This window comes from Schistocerca nitens, chromosome 5 (assembly GCF_023898315.1).
Source record: "Schistocerca nitens isolate TAMUIC-IGC-003100 chromosome 5, iqSchNite1.1, whole genome shotgun sequence".
NCBI classification, from domain to species: Eukaryota; Metazoa; Arthropoda; class Insecta; order Orthoptera; family Acrididae; genus Schistocerca; species Schistocerca nitens.
In genome coordinates, this window is record NC_064618.1 from 96,455,418 (window position 1) to 96,475,551 (window position 20,134).

At 45.1% G+C, this 20,134-nt stretch overlaps 1 protein-coding gene across 7 annotated transcripts in view; it reads left to right on the forward strand.

Moving 5' to 3' along the window:
- Positions 1 to 8,948: 8,948 nt before the first annotated feature.
- Positions 8,949 to 20,134, forward strand: part of LOC126259903 (adipokinetic hormone/corazonin-related peptide receptor variant I) — a 1,084,372-nt gene continuing 1,073,186 nt past the window's right edge. For all 7 annotated transcript variants that reach the window (XR_007546573.1, XM_049956985.1, XM_049956990.1 and 4 more), the window contains exon 1: positions 8,949 to 9,088. The gene's annotated coding sequence lies outside the window, so the exon portion shown is untranslated. The remainder of the gene's footprint in view (positions 9,089 to 20,134) is intronic.

Consider the following 20,134-nt stretch of genomic DNA (forward strand, 5'->3'; position numbering starts at 1 on the left):
TTCCAGGTCGAGGAAGCCAAAAATAGTGTAGTTACAGGAGCTGAGTGTGGGGTAGGAGATGGGTGAGGTGCAGAAGCTCATCATCATGGGAGATTTATAGCGGAAGCCACTCCGGTTAAAGGGGAGTTCTTTTTTCTTTTTTGGTCATCAGTCTACTGACTGGTTTGATGCGGCCCGCCACGAATTCCTTTCCTGTGCTAACCTCTTCATCTCAGAGTAGCACTTGCAACCTACGTCCTCAATTATTTGCTTGACGTATTCCAATCTCTGTCTTCCTCTACAGTTTTTGCCCTCTACAGCTCCCTCTAGTACCATGGAAGTCATTCCCTCATGTCTTAGCAGATGTCCTATCATCCTGTCCCTTCTCCTTATCAGTGTTTTCCACATATTCCTTTTCTCTCCGATTCTGCGTAGAACCTCCTCATTCCTTACCTTATCAGTCCACCTAATTTTCAACATTCGTCTATAGCACCACATTTCAAATGCTTCGATTCTCTTCTGTTCCGGTTTTCCCAAAGTCCATGTTTCACTACCATACAACACTGTACTCCAGACGTACATCCCCAGAAATTTCTTCCTCAAATTAAGGCCGGTATTAGACTGTTCATTCTGTTCAGCAGTTCATTTAGTTCTTCTTCACTTTCACTCAGGATAGCAATGTCATCAGCGAATCGTATCATTGATATCCTTTCACCTTGTATTTTAATTCCACTCCTGGTCCTTTCTTTTATTTCCATCATTGCTTCCTCGATGTACAGATTGAAGAGTAGGGGCGAAAGGCTACAGCCTTGTCTTACACCCTTCTTAATACGAGCACTTCGTTCTTGATCGTCCTCTCTTATTATTCCCTCTTGGTTGTTGTACATATTGTATATGACCCGTCTCTCCCTATAGCTTACCCCTACTTTTTTCAGAATCTCGAACAGCTTGCACCATTTTATATTGTTGAACGCTTTTTCCAGGTCGACAAATCCTATGAAAGTGTCTTGATTTTTCTTTAGCCTTGCTTCCATTATTAGCCGTAACGTCAGAATTACCTCTCTCGTCCCCTTACTTTTTCTAAAGCCAAACTGATCGTCACCTAGCGCATTCTCAATTTTCTTTTCCATTCTTCTGTATATTATTCTTGTAAGCAGCTTCGATGCATGAGCTGTTAAGCTGATTGTGCGATAATTCTCGCACTTGTCAGCTCTTGCCGTCTTCGGAATTGTGTGGATGACGCTTTTCCGAAAGTCAGATGGTATGTCGCCAGAGTCATATATTCTACACACCAACGTGAATAGTCGTTTTGTTGCCACTTCCCCCAATGATTTTAGAAATTCTGATGGAAAGTTATCTATCCCTTCTGTCTTATTTGACCGTAAGTCCTCCAAAGCTCTTTTAAATTCCGATTCTAATACTGAATCTCCTATCTCTTCTAAATCGACTCCTGTTTCTTCTTCTATCACATCAGACAAATCTTCACCCTCATAGAGGCTTTCAATGTATTCTTTCCACCTATCTGCTCTCTCCTCTGCATTTAACAGTGGAATTCCCGTTGCACTCTTAATGTTACTACCGTTGCTTTTAATGTCACCAAAGATTGTTTTGACTTTCCTGTATGCTGAGTCTGTCCTTCCGACAATCATATCTTTTTCGATGTCTTTACATTTTTGCTGCAGCCATTTCGAATTAGCTTCCCTGCTCTTCCTATTTATTTCATTCCTCAGCGACTTGTATTTCTGTATTCCTGATTTTCCCGGAACATGTTTGTACTTCCTCCTTTCATCAATCAAGTGAAGTATTTCTTCTGTTACCCATGGTTTCTTCACAGCTACCTTCTTTGTACCTATGTTTTCCTTCCCAACTTCTGTGATGGCCCTTTTTAGAGATGTCCATTCCTCTTCAACTGTACTGCCTACTGCGCTATTCCTTATTGCTGTATCTATAGCGTTAGAGAATTTCAAACGTATCTCGTCATTCCTTAGTACTTCCGTATCCCACTTCTTTGCGTATTCATTCTTCCTGACTAATGTCTTGAACTTCAGCCTACTCTTCATCACTACTATATTGTGATCTGAGTCAATATCTGCTCCTGGGTACCACTTACAATCCAGTATCTGATTTCGGAATCTCTGTCCATGATGTAATCTAATTGAAATCTTCCCGTATCTCCCGGCTTTTTCCAATTATACCTCCTCCTCTTGTGATTCTTGAACAGGGTATTCGCTATTACTGGCTGAAACTTGTTACAGAGCTCAATTAGTCTTTCTCCTCTTTCATTCCTCGTCCCAAGCCCATATTCTCCTGTAACCTTTTCTTCTACTCCTTCCCCTACAACTGCATTCCAGTTGCCCATGACTATTAGATTTTCGTCCCCCTTTACATACTGCATTACCCTTTCAATATCCTCATACACTTTCTCTATCTGTTCATCTTCAGCTTGCGACGTCGGCATCTATACCTGAACTATCGTTGTCGGTGTTGGTCTGCTGTCGATTCTGATTAGAGGAGTAGGTGGCGTTGATTGAAGTGTTGATGGATCTTTCAGGAGGAGATGGGTTGTGAAACCTTGCTGAAGTGAGGCAGATGGTGTGGCAGGAGGAGGTATCAGCAGGAGGTTTATGGGATTTGAGGAAAAGTAGGATTTGGCACGGTGAGCAGGAGCATTCTCATGATGGAGGAACCAAGTGTCCATTCTTGACTTAGGTCGCAGATTCTTCAAAGATTGGATTACTTTGGGCTGACACTGCTCTGTATGTCCAAAACAACATGCTCCGCCATCCACTCGATTTGAAAATAACAGCCATCATTTTCTTCTTTGTTGATCGGGATATTCTGACAGCTACATGTGTGTCGCCTTCTTCAAAGTTCCAAACTTTGTTTTGAGTCTTAGTCGGCACGTCATAATAGTACAGCCAAGTCTCATCACCTGTTACGATGTTATTCACATACTGCGATTGTCCCTTAGAAAACTTATTTTAACATCTCCCGGCACCAAGTCACATGCCGTGTCATTTGCTCTTCCGTCAGTCTATGCGTCACCCAGAGACAACAAAGTTTCTTTACTTGTAAATGTTCATGCAGAAACAAACGAATTGCTAGTGCATTTAGCCCTAAGACTATCTGATTATAGGCCACTAAGGTATCCTCTATCTGCTCATAGGTCACTGAGTAATGCATGATCGTGGCCTTCCCGTGCTCTCAGCGTCCTGCAGAGTGAAATTTCCCGTTTGGAATTCTCTCTACTACCTGAATATAGTTTATCGATGTGAAAACACATCACCGAGTGCAAAAGTCATTTCTTGAAAGCACTGATCTATGTTTAAACCAAGCGCGAAGTTGTGCCGTAGAACATCCCGACTCTATGCCATAACAAGCACTTCAGAATAACGCTGCTAGTGAACCACTGCGCCCACAGATTTGGCACATCTGCTACTATGCAAGTACAAAGTATTCTCAGAACACAGCAAGAATTATCCTTCTGTGGCTTATTGTTGCGTCAAATTGCAAAACTTTCCTGGTGCACGTTGTATTTTACGGAAGTAATATATTCGCGGAAGAAACATTGAAAGAAATGGACAAAATTAAATAAAAACTGAGGATTTACGGTACCAGTTAGAGCATCCCACATAAGTGCGGGTTTGGTCGAATGCTCGGTTCTCCTACCCGCTGGACAATTCGCAAGATTGTGACTGGGGGATTAACGCACACTTCCTGGACCTTCCCAGGTGCAAATTTCAGTGGGTGGAGATTTCACTGAGTGCAGCTTATAGGACACCGTTCCACATCATTAGGATTCATTGTACAAATGGTCCATAGAATATGAAACTAACCCGTCCCACGCTATCTTATAAATTCTTATACCTACTTCAGCCTTCTTTCACTTCGCCATTTGTCTTGCTTGGTCAGAACTTACACGCTTGCCAAGCAAAAAATCCTATCTGAATATCAATGGTCTGCATCGTGGCTATAACTAGTGCTGTAGCGAGTGAAAAAGCTTGCTTGTGTTAGCGTCCTTTCGCTTAATGCAACTGGGGCTGCCTACGACACACGGGACGAGGCAGATAACGTAGACGTCCACGCAGGCGCGATGTCCAACGTCGTGGGACACACGGCACGAGCTGGCTAACGTGATTTTGGTATCTCCGCGCCCTCCATCGGAGCTGTCGGCTTTATTTGCCTCGAAAACTGTACAGTTTATCCACAAGAATGAACGCGCGTGAAATTGCTACGTCAGCACACTTGCTCCATTGTCCCTACGCTAGTCGTGTTCTATCTGCGGTACACCTAAATAAAAATTTCAATGTCCATGAACATGTAGTAACACGCAAACAGAAATATGTGAAGTCGATGTAGATACTCAGTGCGAATTGGTATGGGTGGAGGTTATACCTAACAGCCGAACTAAGTTAATAACTGGCTCCTTCTACCGACCCCCAGACTCCGATGATATAGTTGCGGAACAGTTCAGAGAAAATTTGAGTCTCGTAACAAATAAATACCCCACTCATACGGTTATAGTTGGTGGGGACTTCAACCTTCCCTCGATATGTTGGCAAAAATACTTGTTCAAAACCGGTGGTAGGCAGAAAACATCTTCCGAGATTGTCCTAAATGCTTTCTCCGAAAATTATTTCGAGCAGTTAGTCCACGAACCCTCGCGAATTGTAAATGGTTGCGAAAACACACTTGACATCTTAGCCACAAACAATCCAGAGCTGATAGCATCATGACTGATACAGGGATTAGTGATCACAAGGTCGTTGTAGCTAGGCTCAATACCGTTTCTTCCAAATCCACCAGAAACAAACGCAAAATAATTTTATTTAAAAAAGCGGATAAAGTGTCACTAGAAGCCTTCCTAAGAGACAATCTCCATTCCTTCCGAACTGACTATGCAAATGTAGACGAGATGTGGCTCAAATTCAAAGATATAGTAGCAACAGCAATTGAGAGATTCATACCTCATAAATTGGTAAGAGATGGAACTGATCCCCCGTGGTACACAAAACAGGTCCGAATTCTGTTGCAGAGGCAACGTAAAAAGCATGCGAAGTTCAGAAGAACGCGAAATCCCGAAGATTGGCTAAAATTTACAGACGCGCGAAATTTGGCACGGACTTCAATGCGAGATGCCTTTAATAGGTTCCACAACGAAACATCGTCTCGAAATTTGGTAGAAAACCCGAAGAAATTCTGGTCGTATGTAAAGTACACAATCGGCAAGACGCAGTCGATACCTTCGCTGCGCAGTGCCGATGGTACTGTTACCGACGACTGTGCCGCTAAAGCGGAATTATTGAACGCAGTTTTCCGAAATTCCTTCACCAGGGAAGACGAATGGAATATTCCAGAATTTGAAACACGAACAGCTGCTAGCATGAGTTTCTTAGAAGTAGATACCTTAGGGGTTGCGAAGCACCTCAAATCGCTTGATACGGGCAAGTCTTCAGGTCCAGATTGTATACCGATTAGGTTCCTTTCAGATTACGCTGATACAATAGCTCCCTACTTAGCACTCATATACAACCGCTCGCTCACCGACAGATCTGTACCTACAGATTGGAAAATTGCGCAGGTCGCACCAGTGTTTATGAAGGGTAGTAGGAGTAATCCATCTAACTACAGACCTATATCATTGACGTCGGTTTGCAGTAGAGTTTTGGAGCATATACTGTATTCAAACATTATGAATCACCTCGAAGGGAACGATCTATTGATACGTAATCAGCATGGTTTCAGAAAACATCGTTCTTGTGCAACGCAGCTAGCTCTTTATTCGCACGAAATAATGGCCGCTATCGACAGGGGATCTCAAGTTGATTCCGTATTTCTAGATTTCCGGAAAGCTTTTGACACCGTTCCTCACAAGCGACTTCTAATCAAGCTGCGGGCCTATGGGGTATCGTCTCAGTTGTGTGACTGGATTCGTGATTTCCTGTCTATATAAATGATCTGGGTGACAATCTGAGCAGTTCTCTTAGGTTGTTCGCAGATGATGCTGTAATTTACCGCCTAGTAAGGTCATCCGAAGACCAGTATCAGTTGCAAAGCGATTTAGAAAAGATTGCTGTATGGTGTGGCAGGTGGCAGTTGTCGCTAAATAACGAAAAGTGTGAGGTGATCCACATGAGTTCCAAAAGAAATCCATTGGAATTCGATTACTCGATAAATAGTACAATACTCAAGGCTGTCAATTCAACTAAGTACCTGGGTGTAAAAATTACGAACAACTTTAGTTGGAAAGACCACATAGATAATATTGTGGGGAAGGCGAGCCAAAGGTTGCGTTTCATTGGCAGTACACTTAGAAGATGCAACAAGTCCACTAAAGAGACAGCTTACACTACACTCGTTCGTCCTCTGTTAGAATATTGCTGCGCGGTGTGGGATCCTTACCAGGTGGGATTGACGGAGGACATCGAAAGGGTGCAAAAAAGGGCAGCTCGTTTTGTATTATCACGTAATAGGGGAGAGAGTGTGGCAGATATGATACGCGAGTTGGGATGGAAGTCATTAAAGCAAAGACGTTTTTCGTCGCGGCGAAATCTATTTACGAAATTTCAGTTACCAACTTTCTCTTCCGAATGCGAAAATATTTTGTTGAGCCCAACCTACATAGGTAGGAATGATCATCAAAATAAAATAAGAGAAATCAGAGCTCGAACAGAAAGGTTTAGGTGTTCGTTTTTCCCGCGCGCTGTTCGGGAGTGGAATGGTAGAGAGATAGTATGATTGTGGTTCGACGAACCCTCTGCCAAGCACTTAAATGTGAATTTCAGAGTAGTCATGTAGATGTAGATGTAGTACATGTATTTCCGAGTCAGTTGGGACATCGGCTTAAAATAGTTCACCATATCGAACAATCTCACTACAGGCAGAGAACGCACTTACATATCATTAAGTATTAAAGAAATTATTTCTATTAATTTCGTAAGAAAGTCCCATTACCTTTTGTAAAACGTGAATGTGAAGTACTATTTGATACGTGATTCGAAACCTACCCCGACCAAATCTCTGCACTGTAATATGGTGCCCGTACACACTACGCCAGGTTGTAGCTTTGCTAAAAGAGACCTTGCGTTTTATCTTATAGTTATCTATTGCCATTAATAACCGACATGTTGTTAATTTACATTTAATTATAATAAATTCTAACTAGGATGACACATTTTTCATGAAAATGTCAATGTTCCTTTGCCTTGCTTACTGACAAAACGCGAGCTAGCCTATAACGCGAAAGTAACTAAACACGAAAATTCCTTAACCACGAATATGACGTTCCATGCAGTTTTATTACAATAAATCGTACTATTAACGATTCGTTCCCGAGACATTATTTGGGTTGGTTCTTATAAACGGAACATACTCATGGGGTATAAGGTATAACATACACAGAAGCTCCGAAGAAATTGGTATAGGCATGCCATTTCAAATACAGGCTGCGGTCGGCAGCGCCCTTACAAGACAAAGTGTCCGGTGCCGTTATAAGATCAGTCACTGCTGCTACAATGGCAGGTTATCAAGATTTGAGCTTGAACGCGGTGTTATAGTCGGCGCACGAGCGATGGGTCACAGCATTTCCAAGGTAGCGATGAAGTGGGGATTTTCCCGTATGACCATTTCACGAGTCTACCGTGAATATCAGGAATCCGGCAAAACATTAAATCTCAGACTTCGTTGCGACCGGAAAAACGTTCCTGCAAGAATGGGACGAACGTCGACTGAAGAGAATAGTTCAGCGTGACTAAAGTGCAACCCTTCCTCATATTTCTGCAGATTCCAGTGTTTAGCAGTCAGCAAGTGTCATCGTGTCAATCATTCAAAGAAACGTCATCTATATGGGCTTTCGGAGCAGAAGGTCCACTCGTATAGCCTTGATGACTGCACGACACAAACCTTTACGCCAGCACCGGCATTCGACTGTTGCCTGGTCGGACGAGTCTCGTTCCAAATGAATCCGTGGACTCTGCATGTCAGCAGGGGACTTCAAGATGATGAAGGCTGTGTAATGGTGTGGGGCGTGTGCAGTTGGAGTGATATGAGACCCCTGATACATCTAGATACGACTGTGACAGGTTCAATGTACGTAAGCATCCTGTATGATTACTTGTACCCATTCATGTCCTTTGTGCATTCCGACGGGATTGGGCAATTCCAGCAGGGCAATGCAACACCCCCACACCTGCAGAATTGCTCCAGAGTGGTTCCACGAACATTCTTCTAACCACTTCCGCTGGCCACCAAACTCCGCAGACGTGAGCATATCTGGGATGCCTTGCAACGTGGTGTTCCGAAGATTTCTCCACCCCCTCGTGCTCTTACGGATTTATGGACAGCCCTGCAGGATTCACGGTGTCAGTTCCTTCCGGCACTACTTCAGTCGAGTCCATGCCACGCCGTGTTGCGGTACTTCTGCGTGCTCGGAGGGCCCTTAACGATATTAGGCAGCTGTACCAGTTTCTTTGGCTCTTCAGTGTAGAACCCACCAAATATGGGTTTCCTCTGAAAAGGACAAGTAGAGTATGGCGCCTTCTGTGGGCCTGAAGCTTGTGACGTAGGGAGTATTGGTTCTAATTTACGTAACACGTGGCCGAAATGTCGTAGAACTTTTCATGCCTGACGTGACGAAATGGCTCCTCTGGAAGTGTCGAAATGGCTCCTCTGGAAGTGTCGTTACAAAACTCGAAGAGCGTCACGTCAACGTTAGCGAAGTCGCCCCGCGCGCCAACGGACGACGGTGCTGCCCCATTACGGGGGGGGGGGGGGGGGGGGAGACAGTGGACGACCTACGGTGCTGCGACGGTACCGAGTAGCCGTGGGCGGCCTACGGTGCTGCGACGGTACGGAGGAGCGGTGGGCGGCCTACGCTGCTGCGACGGCAGGGGCACGGCGCAGCGCATGCCCGGCCGCGGTGGCGCCAGCAGGAGCGCCAGCGCGAGCGACAGTCGTGGTCCACCCGCGACGCCGGCCACTAGCGCAGCCTCGCCCACGGCCACTGGCGCAGTCCCGGCTGGTGCTTCGCGTCCTCTGCTTCTCCTCCGCGCTCCCAGCTGTCCAGCAGCTGCCGCGCGCCGCCAGCGCTGCGCGACACGCCTGCATCACGGTAAATACCGCCTACGTCTGTCTCGCGAGGCTGTTGCTACCTGAGGACGAGGAGTGATCTATTGTTCGAAACACTTCACACAACGTTTTCAGCACTCCAAATCTATAGGTGATCTGCTTAAAAATGAAGCAGCTCGAAATACTGTGCGTTATTTATAAGCAGTTGCTTTCCCTGTACGCATCCACAGCCGCCGTAAATTCTTTAAAAGAACTCCTTTTCCTTCTTAGTTAACTTTTTTCTCCTCCTGCAACATTATGGAGCTACATCACTATAGAAAGTGTTATGCTTACAGCAAGTAGTAAGTAAACATTCTCACTGCTGTGAGCAAAAGGAACAAATCCCTTACAAGAAATTCGCAAAAGGAACAAACCCCTTACAAGAAATTCGCAAAGGCTTAAGAGCTACGGGCAGGACTGCCAGAGTAGTGAAGTGAGTATGTAAGTAATTACTTAATTGGAAAACTAATATAACACGTTTTTAAAAAGGACCAAAAAGTATAAAATTTCTCGTAGTCTCGTAGAGATTCCTAACTCCATTCTGATAATTCTGAAAAAAATATTGTAATTTTATTAATAGCTATGGAAATACTTGCAGAATTTTGAACAGGAAAAGTGAGCCGCATGCAATATGTAATTGATGCATGAATAGCTCACTGCTTTACTATTATCTATCGCATGCGCTCCATGTTTTAATTTTAAATTCTTCAAACATACTCATAGCTATTAAAAATTCACTAGCACAGATTTTCTGGAACATCAGTATGGAGTTAGGAATAATTTTAAATTTTCTAGTCAGCTTTAAAAACGCATTATTTAAAAAGTACGTATTAAATATTTATTTCCCGCATTTTAGACGTGTATGTAAATTTTTTCAAACATTTCGATGACATTGCAACAGAGATGTGGTAAATTTCAGCATTATTTCAGTTTTTCTTCACTTGTTCCAACGAATACAGTGCTGCGTCCCACGATTCTCACGAAAAGACCCCGAAGGTAAAAATTAGAGGATCAAGCTCACCGCTCTCACCACGAAATATTTGAAGTTAGAACAGCAAAAGATGGAGGCAGCAGTGGTACACAAATCACCCTCCCCCACACAGCAGACACTTATGAAACTTAATATTGCAATGTCATGGAGTTTGGAAGTCTAGACCGTCGGGAAGTTATTTTAAAATCAATTGCAAAATCCGTACCGAACAAACAGACAAGAGACCCAACACAGTTCTATTAAAATGGAAACAGTGCAACTCTTTTTACTGGTTGTCAGACAATAAAAGCGTACATAAGACATGACAATATGTTACTGTAACTATTGTCGCTTGAAGCCCAAGGGATAGTAATATAGTAATTCAACTGCTACATAATGAAATGAAATATTTGTTTCAAAATAAAAGAACAGTAATCATAGAAAACTGACTTCCTTTAAACCATCTGTTTGCGGGACCTGGAACCAAAATGCCTACTTTCGCTACCACATATATGTAAACAACTTAATCTTCGCCCTGTTTACAATACTACTATCCCGCAACAAACGAAAGGGTGAGTGAGAGAGAGAGAGAGAGAGAGAGAGAGAGAGACTGCATCATCGCTTGGGACTGTTGGTGCTTCGGCCGATGGAGATGATCTTGCATTTTTTCATGCGCCACATTATCTTCAATAAAATCTAATATTTTGTTCCACTGCAGCCCAATATAGGGCACTATCGGTTTATTGTTCTCTGTTCCTTTTATATTAGTAAATAGTATAATTTTGTTATTTTAGTTTGATGTCTGATCGATAAACACATCGTTAAAGGAAAATCAGACCAACATATGCAAATATTATGCAGCCAATATTTTGGCAAAATAAACCGTTACCCAGTATGTAAAACGTGTAGAGTGAAATACTTTATAAGAATAAATTTAAAGATGAGCATTTATAACTGCATTAACTGACATCGGTTTTGCGAATTCTTCGCCCTGGGCGAAATGTCGAAGTGACTCACAATGTGGACGACAAAGCGGTCTATGGGAGGTGAAGGCCGAGGAAAGTGACCTTGTGTGGGTGGGCAGAGGGGGGGGGGGGGGGGGGGGGAGCGGCGCCAGCTCTCTGCTCTCCTATCTGCTACGGCCGCCACCTTACCGTCTGTTCAACACACAGATTCACTTACATCCAATGTCCCCATTTATTTATTCTACACTTTCCAATCTCCATCTTCCCTGGAAATTTTGTTCCTTTAGTGCCATTACAAGTTATTCCCTGACGTTTTAACGCATATTCTATCATTGTTTCATTACTTGAAGGTAATGTTTCCACATATTCCTATCGTCGATTCTGGGGACACCCTTCTCATTTTTTATCCGCCCACTTCCAGCATCTTTCTGCGTCACCAACTTTCACACGCTTCGATTCTGTTCCTTCCCGGTTTCTCCCATGGCCCTGAAACTTTTAAAGCTGCAGCACCCGGCAGTGTTTTCACTTACGCCACTATCGACAAGACAGTTAAGTCGGGTAAAAGCACTTCGTACGTGCTTCAGGCAAATAACTCTCTGCGGTGGGTTCTGTTCTCAACAATACAAGTGGACGACCCTCACGTTTCTAAAGATGCGTACCAATAAATGTTCCTCCGTTTGCTTCATTAGTAAGCAGAGCGGTGACATCACTGCAAGTATCTCCGCGCCACGCATTTAGGGAAGAGATGCCTAAATTGCACTACATTTATCGTATCCTAAACAGTAAGCTAAAAATTATTTAAATAATGCCATCCTCAATTGCAATATGTTGTTTTTCATATGACTTGAAGAATGGAAATTTTGACAAAAATCTACACGCTACACTTAATGTACCAAATAACCGGAAATGGTAAAAATTAGCAGTCCGGTTTCCTAATTTGGTACCAATGGGTGCATAAATTGTACCATCCTTACAAACCATATATCTGATCTTATAGCTATGTACCGGTCTAAGTTTAAAAATATTATCTGTATTTCTGTTCTTACTTCCTCATATCTAGGCATTTGCAATACAACATTTTCACACTTTTCCCCATCTCTGCACGCTTTGCATGAATCAAAAATTTATCTTTCACACATCTAATCATTTCTTCCATTCGGTCTTCCTCGAACAACTCGCAATACCATCCCTGTTTTGCGAAGGGCTTTTTTCTGGAGGTTTCCCCGCAGCCTCTAAACACTTCGTTTCATAAGCGCAGAATTTTTCGTTCTAGGTTTCTTTGCTTGGTTAGCTCTTTTTTACATGTGCTGCTAGTAGTCAGATCACAGGCTTTTCAGCTAGGACTTCACGTTTTGCTTGTAGGTTTCATCAGTTCCCTCGGATTCGAGTATGTTTCTTGGGTAGACTGCTTCATCTCACTTTTTGCCTACTGTAACAACTACATTCACATTATGGCGCAACGGGTTTCGTTCAACAATGTCGAAGGCGAGTTTTCTCATGTTCGACGTGCTTAAAGCGAGCTTTGTATTTTCAAATGTAAGAATATGCTCTTCCAATACGCTCATCTTCGTTGGGATAAACTTCACTGAGCACACACATTTTTACACCACCAATTGCATTTTTGTTTTTATTTTCAGCATGCGTCTTAATTGTTAGCTTAGGCAGATTGTATGGTCTGTGCATGCTAATCCATTTAATCCATGATATCTATTTTGATGCAGTTCATATGGTCTCCCCTTTGCATAACAGCTTTCTGTTGCCATACTGTAATACAAATTATATAACAAGTTGTTGTGTCGATTCCCTAAGGTCTCGACACAATGAGTGGCTAGGTGCACGCGAACTAACGCAGACGGGCGTAAATTCTGAAACAGGAGACTGGATGAAAACTATAAAGAAAAGAAGAGAGATTTTAATATACTTAACTTTAATGTAGTCTTGTTCTTGTTGAAATACATCTCTTGCATAGTAGTAAGCAATTAGCAATGATACACATGGCGCCTTGCTAGGTAGTAGCGATGGACTAGCTGAAGGCTATTTAATCTGTCTCTCGGCAAATGAGAGGAATACTTGGTAGGTCTAGTCGCAAGCTATGTCGTCCGTACAACTGGGGCGAGGTCAAGTCCGTGTCTTGTGACCTGCCATGTGGTGGCGCTAGGATTGCGATTACACAGTGGCGACACGCGGGTCCGACATGTACTACAGGACCGCGGCCGATTTAAGTTACCACCTAGCAAGTGTGGTGTCTAGCGGTGACACCACATTCCTCCCCCGCAAATCGGCGAACGGTCGTGAGATAAGGCTTCCGCCCGCCGTGGGGAGGACCCCATGTTGACGTATGCGATGAGGTGGGGAGCCTAACAACAGGCGAGGCTGTGCCACCCGCACCCGGCCATTCGGTCCGAGGGGAGCTAGGAAACGCCTGCAAACCTAGTCCAGGGTGCACGTCAACATGAGGTGTATGCGCACGTAATGAGACAGAAGGGTCGACCTCCATGTGGTCGGAGCACCCGACGGGCGAAGACGACATCTGGTCCGGAGTGGGCAAGAGGTCCATAGCGGAGGACGGCTGGTCACGGGAAGCAAGCGGCGGCGCGTGACCCAGAGAGGCGCGAGGCGGCTGCAGCGAAGCGTCCGCTGCTGGCGGCGCCGGCGGCGGCTGCGGCGGCGCGACGCCATGAGGCAAAATGGAAGGCATCGTCGGTAACACCTGGGGATGAGGCGAGCCAGTAGATGGGTCCCCAGGGCGCTGACCTGACGGCTCCGTCGCTGAAAGCAGACGGGGAGCGGCAGAACCCAGGCGACGACAGAGGCGCAGCTGATTGAGATGCCGACGCACCTCACCAGAGGCCCCCAAAACCAAATACATCGCGCGGCCGAGGCAGCGAAGAATGCGCCCTGCGAGCCAACGCTGTGAACCGCGATAGTTGCGATAATAGACAACGTCGCCAGGAGCAAAAGCAGGAGTCTGCCGCTGCACAGGAACCTGATGTGGCGGATGCAACAAAGACATCAGAGTTCGATGAGGACGACCATGGAGCAACTCAGCCGGCGAGCGACCATCGCGGGGCTGAGAGCGATATGAGGACAAAAAGAGCAACAAAGCGTCCTCCCGAGAATGCGACTCTTTCAACTTCAACATCTGCGACTTGAAAGTCCGGACCAATCGTTCCGCGGCACCGTTTGACTGAGGCGAAAACGGCGCGGATGTCAGATGTTGAATACCATTGGCCTTGCAGAACGACTGAAATTCTGCGGACATGAATTGTGGGCCATTGTCGGAAACAATAGTCTGCGGAAGACCTTCAATGCAAAAGATAGCAGACAAGGCTTGGATGGTGGCCGAAGACGTCGTGGAAGACATCCGGACAACAAAAGGAAAATGACTGAAAGCATCGACCACAACCAACCATCGAGCATTCCAGAATGGACCAGCAAAATCGATGTGCAAGCGTTGCCAAGGGGAAGTGGCTTTCGGCCATGCAAAGAATTTCCGCGGCGGTGCGGATTGTTGTTCGGCACACGCCACGCAAGAGGAGCACATATTCGTAATCGCAGCATCGATTCCGAACCAAGTACAGTGCTGTCGAGCAAGTTGTTTCGTTCGCACTATACCCCAATGTCCTTGGTGAAGAAGCTTTAAGACAGAGGACTGTAACGAACGTGGGACCACGACTCGGGATTGATCATTATCGGAACGCAACAACAAAACACCACGTCGGACAAAAAGTCTCTCCTTGTGAGCAAAAAATCTGCGAACCAAAGGATCCTCGATCCGTGACTTTGATAAGGGCCATTGCGAAGCAACAAAACGCAAAACAGTAGCAAGGACAGGGTCAGCAGCTGTGGCAGTAGCTACACGACGAAAATCAATCGGAAACGATGCGACCACGTCATCGGCGTCCGAATCAATGAACATGCAAGCAAGTTCGGAAGAATCGAATGCCTTATCCTCAGCAACAGGCAAACGGGACAACGCATCAGCGTTGCCGTGCTTAGCAGTGGACCGATACAAGATATCGTAGCGGTACTGCGAGAGAAAAAGTGACCAGCGAATGAATTTCTGCGCTGTACGTGGAGGTACAGGCTTGTTCGGATGAAAAAGCGATGTCAAAGGCTTGTGGTCCGTGATGATGGTAAAGTGACGACCATACAAGAAATCATGGAACTTTGAAACACCAAACACGAGAGCCAAAGCTTCTTTCTCTATTTGTGAATAATTTCTTTGCGCAGATGAGAGCAATTTGGACGCAAAGGCAATAGGGCGATCATGCGAGCCATCTTTGTGCGCAAGCACAGCACCGATCCCGAAATCCGATGCATCGACCATCAACAAAAGGGGTTTTCGGGGATCGAATGGCGTAAGGCAAGTATTTGATAGTAACGCCGATTTCAACTGGCGAAAGGCGCGTTCGCATTCCGTCGTCCAGACGAACGGAACACCTTTACGGCGTAAGCGATGAAGCGGAGCTGAAATGGAAGACGCATTGCGCACAAATCGATGATAATAATTTACCTTACCCAGCACACTCTGTAGCTGTTTTAAGTTCTGCGGTGACGGCAAGTCCTGAATGGCACGAAGGTGCTCTGGACTCGGATGTATACCTTGGGCATTTATGACATGCCCCAGGTAGGGTAAGTCACGAGCAAAAAACACACATTTGTCCTTCCTCAAGCGAAGACCATTCTGACGCAAGACCTGAAATAATGTTCGGAGATTCTGCAAATGTTCGGCTTCTGTCTTTCCTGAGATCACAATATCGTCCAGATAGTTCGCAGCAGTAGGGACCGACGCACAAATAGTTTGTAAATATTGCTGAAATAAAGCAGGGGCGGATGCACACCCGAATGGCAGTCTTTTGAAGCGATACAAGCCAAGATGCGTGTTAACCACTAAGACGCGCTGGGATTCTTCGTCCACAGGTATTTGCAAGTACGCATCTGCTAGGTCCAATTTTGAAAAATATTTTCCCGGGCACAGTTTGTCAAAAAGATCTTCCGGGCGGGGCAAAGGAAAAGTAGCAGTCACAAGTTGCGGATTCACAGTTGCCTTGAAGTCCACACAAAGTCTCAATTTTCCGGAAGGTTTTGGCAAAATTACTAAGGGTGAGGCCCAGAGAGAAGCCTGCACACGTTCAATTACAACTTGAGATTCTAAATCGTGCAATGTTCTTGCGACCTCATCACGCAATGCGTGGGGAACATTGCGCGCTCTGAAAAATTTCGGTTGCGCGTTGTCTTTCAGTTCCAAATGCGCTTCATAGTTCTTAGCGCAACCAAGGCCCGGTGCAAAAATGTCTGCAAATTCTTCACAAAGACTAGAAACACTGGCGGAAGGCACAGTCTGATTCACTGAAAGGACCTGATTTACAATAGACATATTAAACAATTGAAACAAATCTAAGCCAAACAAGTTCACTGCACTAGAGGAACGAAGAACATAAAATGATACAAGTTTTGTCTGTCCCTTGTATGTTGCAATAAGGCTGCACTGTCCCAACACAGGTATATGCTGTCCTGAGTAACTAGTTAACGTAACATTTGCGGCACGCAATGGCGGGGCGCCCAGTTGTTTGTACGTGTCGTGATTGAGCAATGAAACTGCAGCTCCGGTATCGAGCTGGAATGGGATCACTTTGCCTTCAAAGTCTAAGTCCACAAAAAGTTTATTGTCGTGTTGACGACAAGAGCGACCGTCTCGTGCAATTTGAACTGATACAGGTCCAGAAGCACTTGCAACTTTACGGGATTTCCGGCGACGTCGACGCACACTTTGGGTGGGACGAACACAGTCACTGTGAGCTAAAGTGTCACTGGACGGGTGGGAATGTACTACATGGATGTCCATGGGTGAAGGTCCACGAGCCTGATTGTCCTGGGTTCGATTCCGGCGCGAAGCAAAGGGCCTGGAATTTGTGCGATTGTCTGATCTTAACTTTTTCTGGCAAACACTTTGTACATGTCCTTTCTTTTGACAGTAAAAGCAAATAGCTTGGCGTGACGGGCAATTTTCACGCGAATGTCTAGTTGCACACCGCGGGCAAGATTTCACTGCATTTGCTTGCTTACGCGGCGCACGTGGTTGCAAGCTAGGCGGCCGCAGCGAAGTCGGGCGCGAGGGCCGCTTAGCGTCCCGTGCAGCGGGCCGGGCGGGCCGAGTAATGTGACACACTGCTGGCGAAGTTTCAAATGATTCCTGAGCAAAGTCAAGTGTGTCTTGCCTGTCCAATATGTCTATCACTTGTTGCAGGGAGGGATTAACTAGCTTCAAAATCTGTTCCCGTATGCGAACATCAGAAACGTTCTGTGCAATTGCATCACGCACCATAGTATCTGAATATGGGAGGCCACATTCACAGGCAAACGCGCAGTCTCTAGTAAGTCCTTGCAAAGTTGCTACCCACTCCCTGTTAGTCTGACCGGCCGTACGTTTTGTACGAAAAAACGTATACCGTTTGGCAACTACATTAACTGTTTCTTTGAAATAGGCATCCAAAGCAGACAAAATTTCTTCGTAGGACAGAGTGGCTACGTCGCGTCGGGGAAACAATTTCACTATCACACGGTAGGTAGACACACCGACACAAGAAAGCAAAAACGGCTGCCGCTCTTTACCTTGAATTCCATAAGCAGTGAGGTGGAAGTTGAACTGATCGGCCCACTCAGTCCAGCTCTCGTTATGGGCCTCAAAGGGCCTAAATGGCGGTGCGACAGCGTTGTGTGGCTGCGGTAGCGATGAAGCGGCTGCCGCCGCATCGGTTTGCAGCGCACGTTGACCCTGGACGAGCTGTCCAAGGGCTTCCAATAACGCCTGCGTCTGCTGATTCTGCAAGCGAAAAAATTCGGACAGTACATCTGGAGAATGCGGCGAAGCCATGACTCAAGCAAATTAGAGCAAGTATAACACAAAGACTGCAACGTGGGCGCGGCACCACTCCTCGGCGCCAAAATATTGTTGTGTCGATTCCCTAAGGTCTCGACACAATGAGTGGCTAGGTGCACGCGAACTAACGCAGACGGGCGTAAATTCTGAAACAGGAGACTGGATGAAAACTATAAAGAAAAGAAGAGAGATTTTAATATACTTAACTTTAATGTAGTCTTGTTCTTGTTGAAATACATCTCTTGCATAGTAGTAAGCAATTAGCAATGATACACATGGCGCCTTGCTAGGTAGTAGCGATGGACTAGCTGAAGGCTATTTAATCTGTCTCTCGGCAAATGAGAGGAATACTTGGTAGGTCTAGTCGCAAGCTATGTCGTCCGTACAACTGGGGCGAGGTCAAGTCCGTGTCTTGTGACCTGCCATGTGGTGGCGCTAGGATTGCGATTACACAGTGGCGACACGCGGGTCCGACATGTACTACAGGACCGCGGCCGATTTAAGTTACCACCTAGCAAGTGTGGTGTCTAGCGGTGACACCACACAAGTAACTTACTACAAAGAACGCATCAAAAATTCACACCACTTTTAGACATTTCGTTGCACTAATAATGATAAACGTGTTTTTAATTTTCACTTCCCAGAAATTTTCTTAAATTGAAGTGGTAGAATATAGGAAACTTGCACCGGTTCATTAAAATAGAACATTGTTTCCACTTACCTTATAACAGCATTTCTCTTCGCCACGTCCACGGAAATTAGGATGCAAATTACAACAAAATCAACGCTGTCTTCAGATGACGTGTTCCTCAACACGCAGAGTTCATAGCTGACAATATGGCTCCAAGAAGCACGTAGGTACGCGGGCTTCACTAAATGTCGGATAAAAAAGAGGCACGAATTTTATTGCAGCTGTGCAAATTAGGTGCCGTGACAATATAGGCAACAACGCTCTACTTCACGTAACGTAAATGGAAGCGGCGCGCTATTACAGATCAAATCTAATCTTCAGTGTGCTTTGTCGCTGCGAGGAATGACTCTATGCAAAGTTTGGCACTCTTTTCTAGCAAAATTGCGTGCAGTATTTCAAATACGATTCCGGTATATCATATAAAGCACGAAGGTAATGCCAACGCAATGTCAATTCATTATTTTGAATCCATTATTAGGGACGCAGATCACGCTTAGGAACCAAAGCCCACATGCCTGTTATGCAAATCAAAGTTTTCGTGGTGTGTCTTTCGGCGAAGGACGCGGCTGGAGAGCACATTCGTTCCGAATCGCCACGGACTTGCTGCGTATTGCAGCGGCGAGGAACCCGAGAATATTTTATTGCTTGTTTTCTGGAAGGAAACGCTTGCGCCTGTCATGTACACGATGATCGGTTTCAGTTACAGGGCCATTCCCAACGTCTTTAATCATCACGAGGCGACTCGTTACAGCAGGACATGCTTTTAAATAACCAATAACATGAGTACGTTCGTCATAGATTGAAATTGCTCAGCATGTGAATGATGTGTGCAAACATAACTAGTAAACACCATGTACCAACATGTCCTCTCTCTCTCTCTGTTAATTAATGCAAAGAACGCCGCCGACAGCTGCAGCAGGGACGTGTATCACAGCTCGTGTACGGCAGTGCGGCACATACGGTCTTACCACGCGGCTAGTGTGCTTCAAAAACTTTCGAATATTTCACCTTGGCTGGTATAATTCAGACAATTAACCTTGCTGAAAACACGACTAATACTGCATTCGAACATAACAGTTTCGTTTCTCCTACTTATCTGCATTAACTTACACTTTCCTACATTCAGAGCAATCTAGTATTCATAACATGAACTAGAAATTCTAAGTCATCCTGTATTCTTCTGCAGTCACTCCACGACGAAAGGTCAGGTCGGAGAGAAAATGGGCGGTCTCACGACACATTCCTGTGGCACTCCTTAAGGTAAAATTGTCTCTGATAAAAGCTCGACATTGCGGGCAATGTATGGGGAATGGATTGGTTGGTCAACTTTCTCCCTTGATCTTTTCCAGCATGTATTTTAAATGTTCCCATTGCTCTTTTTATGAGGAAACATTGGCTCATTGTTTCAGCACCTTTGCAACAGAGCAATTAGATTCTCACTGTTTGTCTATTCATAATATAATATTCAGTACAGTAAAACCGCCGGGGCCAACCTACTCCACGCACGAGGCAAGATGGCCTAGCAGTGGGAGCAAGTTGGT